This window comes from Triticum dicoccoides, chromosome 1B (assembly GCF_002162155.2).
Source record: "Triticum dicoccoides isolate Atlit2015 ecotype Zavitan chromosome 1B, WEW_v2.0, whole genome shotgun sequence".
Taxonomy (NCBI): domain Eukaryota; kingdom Viridiplantae; phylum Streptophyta; class Magnoliopsida; order Poales; family Poaceae; genus Triticum; species Triticum dicoccoides.
In genome coordinates, this window is record NC_041381.1 from 555085428 (window position 1) to 555091759 (window position 6332).

At 41.5% G+C, this 6332-nt stretch overlaps 1 pseudogene; it reads right to left on the reverse strand.

The window, feature by feature from the left end:
* Positions 1 to 1154: 1154 nt before the first annotated feature.
* Positions 1155 to 6332, reverse strand: part of LOC119308345 — a 7480-nt pseudogene continuing 2302 nt past the window's right edge.

Sequence of the window (6332 nt, forward strand, 5' to 3'; positions counted from 1 at the left end):
ATTAAGGATTCTGAATTTGAAAATTGTAGGTGGATTCATAAAATGTGCACGAACTGGAGAAAAAGTTCATAAATTTTAAAATAAGTTCGAAAATTTGAAAATAACTATTTGAATTTTAAAGATATCACAAATTTGAGAAAGTTGAAAAAAATTAAAAGTAATTGTATTTCAAAAAAAAATGCGCGCATCGGAAAAAGGGTGAAAAGAATAAGGAAATAAAAAACAAAAAAAAGAAAAAAAAAACATGATGCAGAATGATGGAAACGAAAAAAAAAAACAGGCTGGGAAGCTTCCCAAAAGCGGGATACATGGGCCGGCCTAACAGCTTCGTTGCTCCGAGTACCTTATTTATTACTCCCTCTGTCCCAAAGTAAGTGTCTCAACTTTATACTAGTTTTAGCATCAAATTGTACTAAAATTAAGACACTTATTTTATGATGGAGAGAGTATCATTCATGACACATAATAGCATAACTTTATTATGATAAGGTATTATAATATGACACTCATTTTTTTGCATTTAATGCATGATATTGTCTATGATACTCTCATTTTGACCTGCCTAACCGTTATACAGATTTGGCTAAATGGAGACATACGCAAACGCAGTTTAATTCCGCCTTTCTCACAAAAAGATGTATGGAAAATCAAAAACCACATGCACATTTTGAAAAATGTCAGGAATTAACAAGTAATAAATAAAATTTGATAAAAATCACGAGTTTTAAAATTGTGCATGCATTCAAGAAATATTCACAATTTGTTTTTACAAATGTTCAAAAAATTATAAATGCTCATGACTTTAAAAATAAAAGTTCTAGAATAGTTTTAAAAACCGCTGATGGATCTTAAAAAAATGTTCAATAATTTGAAAAGCGAAAAAAAAGGGAAAATGGCAGAAAGAAGAAAGCGTCCAGGGATGGTTCGATTTCAATTCAATGCCTCGCGCGTGAATTGACTTACAACAAAAATTTTCCAAGCAATTAACACATAGCTGGCTCTTTATTTTCAGGCAACATATCGCATGCATCCTGAGCAACTCAGTCGAGACGATGGTACAAAATAAGTGCAACAGGACAGTATCCCAAAAAAAAAAAAGTGCGACAGGGCAGGAGGTTCAGTAACCAACACCTCCCCGGCCGGTAACAGAGCAGTCACCTGAGCGCGGCAAGGAATTCCTGCATGCTCCGGTGGCTGGAGCCGCCCGGGGCAACGGCCTTGGTCGCCTCCCGGCCGACCTCCTTAGCCCTCGCCGAGATCGCCTCGTCGCCCATCACCGCCTTCACCTTCTCCGCTATCTCCGCCGCGCGCACCAGCGAGCTCTTGCTGTCCCAGCTCCAGTGCTCCAGCCACAGCCCGAAGCCGGCGCTCCTGATCACCGTTGCCACCAGGCGCTGGTCGCCCAGCGTCATCGGCCACGCCAGCATCCGACTCCGTCACCGAGTTCCACCCGCAGTGGCTCACGTACAGCCCCACGGCCGGGTTCCTCAGGACCGCCTCCTGGTCCACCCACTCCTTGATCACCAGGCCGCGCCCATGCACGCGCCCCAGGTGTTGGCACGGAAAATCCCCGCGCAACACCAAGATAATTGTCGTGCTTTCGTGACGACGAACGATTGCTTTCCGAGCAAAGCAACAAAGATCCCTCGCTTTCGTGGAGGAGAACCGATCGCTTTTCAGCAAAAAACGGCAAAGATTACCAAACCCTAGGTCTGCTAGGGCTCAGCAGAGAACGATAGAGAAAAAGACATACGTAAAAAAGTAGTGTTTGTATTGATAGATCGATTGGTATCTCAATCGGTCACGGCCTTACATTTATATTGGCACGCTGGACTTGGCGTATACGAAAACAATTCGAAACCTAAACCGGCTAGAATCTGTCCATCTTGATTGGATTACCATGTATAGCATGATTACCATATATATATATATCACTTTACGTTTTTAATCAGCCGGCTAACACGTATAGCTAATCTGCATGGCAACCCCTCTTGGCCATATTCACAGTATAAGCACTCCTTGCCTTGCCTTTTATGAATAAAATATTCCGGCAACATCGCTAATCATAACACATAATGGCGATCACTTATGAATCATATTTCTTCACTCTTCACGTGTATTTCTACATGTTGCACTTTCCCTCTGTGTAACTCCATCCATAGCATTGCAATCTTAAGCTTTGACCTCTGATCCTTGTTAGTACTTGTCCTAGGTAGCATTGTGGTAACTCCGAGATACCCTGAGTCTGGTTAGGACATGTCCCAAGTATCCTCTTGTCCATGTCCTGTTGCAATCTTTAAACAAAATAGTAACTGATTAGCTTGGATGACCACTAATTAATTTGGCCTATCAACAAACTATTAGCCAAATTACACCATGAACACATGTCCCCCTGTTTTTGATATAATTGTGTTCACCAAAAACATATTATTCCTTATGACAATGTCGATAACTTCATCAGCCATATAGTTGCTTAGGGCGATAAAAATTATATCGGCCAATTTTACTTAGGGGGATACTTGCAATAACATATCGGCCACATTATCTCATGTTTTCTTGGACATGCTATGACAGTACTTTTTTGAATATTTTCCGTTGGGAGCTTTGGGCAACTTCTCCCCCACAATGTGCTTCTCCCTCCATGTTATTTTCGGCACCATTGGTTTTTCCTGATTGAACAAGCGCTTCTTCTCGACTATCTCTTCCTTCATTTCAAATGCCCGTAGTCTCTGCACACGTCGTTTCTGAGTGTGTGTGAGTCCCGTTGGACACCACCAAGGTCTTGGTTTAGTCTCTAGTGCAGCTGACTTAATTCGGTTGCCCCTGAGTCTCTCGGCCTGTACTGACGTACTTCTGCTTTTATGGAAAATATTTTATCTCTGGCTGAAATACCTCTCTGCTGATCATGTCCATTACTAGCTTTAAATTTCTGGCCGCGTACATTGCTTAAATCCAAATTAGTGCTAGATTTGAAATTTTTGGACGCTCCTGGGCCACAACCTCCCATGAATAAATCAGCATATGAGCTTGCCGATTTAGACCGTTGATTAGTACATGAGGATACAATGAATTCTTTGATCTGTCCAAAACTAGTTTCCTTTTCAAACTGATTAAGTCGGACGGTTTGCTGCAACTTCACGCCATCACTATTCTCCTCTGTACCTATGGCTTCAAATTTCCCACTGTCTCTAGTAAATTCATCAGCAGATGCATCAACCAACTCACGAGTGCGTACAATTTTCTTGTCTACATGTGTCTGCACACTAGGCTGCAAATCATCTTGTAAACTATTATCTTTTATTGCGCTAATCTTGGTGCAACCACACACAGTCCCATCATGTACTTTTGCATCACTTCTACAATTGATCGGCACCCACATACATTTTTGACCACCTATATGAACTTCACCATCTGCACTGCGTACCGATGACCGGTCCCTTTGGACAACAATTGTATCACATGATCTAGCTGCCTCATTGAGCGGAGCCCTTTTCTCATGTATGTTTGCTCTGAACATAAGCCTCGGCGGAACCCATTTTGGGTGAAAATAACCTGGCACTATAGGATATGGCACCCAAGGATTAAAACCCCATGGAGGAAACTGCGGGTACATAGGAGGTGCACCACCCCAATACGTCGGCTCCATTGCAATATAGGGTTGTTGGTCATTTAAATTTCTTTGCCATTGCTCATGACCGCTAGGTCCAGAAGGAGATCTAAGACGTTTATTCTCTCCAAGCCGGTTAAACACATTGCTGGTCTTGTGTGAGGTGTACTTTTCCAACAACATGCTAACTGACGGCTTTGGTCTTGGAGCTTGTTTCCTTCTTCCATTGACTTTCCAAACTCCTACTTCAGGATTTTTTTGTTTGATCATCCTTGGAGAAGCATTATCATCAACAACATTTTTCTTTCTTGCGGATTCGGTCTGATCCGACCGAATAAGAATTTTCTTACTCTCAAGCTCGACTACATTGATAGGGAAAACGTCACTATCGAGCTTCATCTTAGAACTTTCTGTAAACATTAATCGTCCTTCATTAATGGCCGATTGCACCTGTCGACGAAACATGTTACGATCATTAGTAGCATGAGAGAAAGAATTGTGCCACTTACAATAAGCTCGTCTACCCAACTCTTCTGGAGGTGGAATTACATGGCCCTCTCTCACTCTAATTATTTTATTTTGCAGTAACATATCAAAAATTCTATCACACTTGCTAACATCAAAAGTGTATTTTGTTTCATCTCTTCTAGCAGGCCTGGGCTTCAAAGCAGAGCATGCAAAGGGTTTTGACTTTGACGCTGGAATCCATTCGGCTACACATATATTAATGTCAACTTCACTAGCCGAATTACTATCATAATCAAAGGCATTACCTACATGATTATCCTCCTCATTATCAATATTATCTTCAAACCGGCTATATAGTTTAATCCCCTTAGTCCGGTTTTCTTGCGCCAAAGCCTTCTGCAAAACTTGATTAACATCTAAAAATTCTTGCCCTTCTAGTTTATCCTTAATATAAGCAAGAAGACCCGAAAAGGCAAGACCGGCTAAATCCTTTTCGGCTATGGTCAAGCTGAAACATCGGTTTTTTACATCCCTAAACCTCCTAATGTAATCATGAACGTGCTCATTATATTTCTGCCTAACCATAGTTAAATCTGAAAGCCGAAGTTCTGTTTCACCGCTATAAAAGTACTCATGAAATTTTTCCTCCAATTGTGCCCATGTAGAAATAGAATTAGGAGCAAGCGATGTAAACCAAGTAAATGCAATACCGGACAAAGACAACGGAAATAATTTAATCCTATAAACATCCAATGTGCCGATATCACAACATTGGGCTAAAAATTGTCCGATATGCTCGAAAGTGGATCTACCATCTTCCCCTGTAAACCTAACAAAATCAGGAATTATAAAATCGCGAGGATAAGCCGTCAAATCGAAGTAATCAGGGTATGGTTTTTGATATGCACGTGCTTTACTCTTAGGTTCTAAACCGAATTATCTTAGTATACTAGCAAGCTTATCCTTAAAACTATCATTCGGCTGTAAGAACTAGTTTGTGGAACAGATGGAACGCTAGCACGTGATAGAAACTCCGGCAAAGAAATTTCAGCTTGTGATGCTTGCAACAGAGACCCATTAAAATATGAATCAGGTACCGGCCCGCACGGAATCCCAATACTGACAGTCAATAGCGGTGGTGTACTATATTCTAAAGTTGGATAAAAAAGTTGTTGCAAACTAGAATTAGAACTAGCACTTCGGTTATTGCTGTTGTGATTTTGTGGAACCAAAGTTGAGACAATAGGAGCAGCTACGCTAGGCATAAAATTATTAGCCGAACTGCTCTCATAGTTCCGGCCACCTTGATCACTATTTAAAGGAACATGGGGCTGCACAATGTTATTAGCCGATGCTCCAGGTGTATGATTATTACTAGGAAAGTTAATGAAGCCACTATTCTCAATCGGTATTTTCTCAGAATAATCATAGTTGATTTCCAGCACTAACGACCGAACATGACTAGGTAAAATATTTTCAAGATCTTTGTGAAGCTGCTCCTTAAATTCCTCAATTCTATTAGCTATTGATTGAGTAATTGTGTGTGTCGTAGTTTTCACATCAGAATCATACTTGGTAGCCACGCACATATCAATTAGATGGGAAATTTCTTCGGTTGACTTTTTTACCTCGGTGTTGATCGAATCTAAAGGGTTCGGCACATGTACCTTCTTGACGACGCCGATCCTTGTCTTGCAGTATCCAGTCAACTTTAATTTTAGTCGCTCGGCCATCTCTTTCTTAAGCTCTTGTTCAAGCTCGCGCCGATCATCTTCAGACAGATCATCGAGTGTGACTGCGATGATGTTCTCCGGGTCGATGTCGCTCCCGTTCCTGGACTCGGTATTCATCGTGTGCCTCTTCTTCTTCTCGTCCCCAGCGGAGTCGCCAATTGTGTTGGCACGGAAAATCCCCGCGCAACACCAAGATAATTGTCGTGCTTTCGTGACGACGAACGATTGCTTTTCGAGCAAAGCAACAAAGATCCCTCGCTTTCGTGGAGGAGAATCGGCCGCTTTTCAGCAAAAAACGGCAAAGATCACCAAACCCTAGGGCTGCTAGGGCTCAGCAGAGAAGAACGATAGAGAAAAAGACATACGTAAAAAAGTAGTGTTTGTATTGATAGATCGATTGGTATCTCAATCGGCCACGGCCTTACATTTATATTGGCACGCTGGACTTGGCGTATACAAAAACAATTTCAAAGCTAAATCGACTAGAATCTGTCCATCTTGATTGGATTACCATGTATAGCACG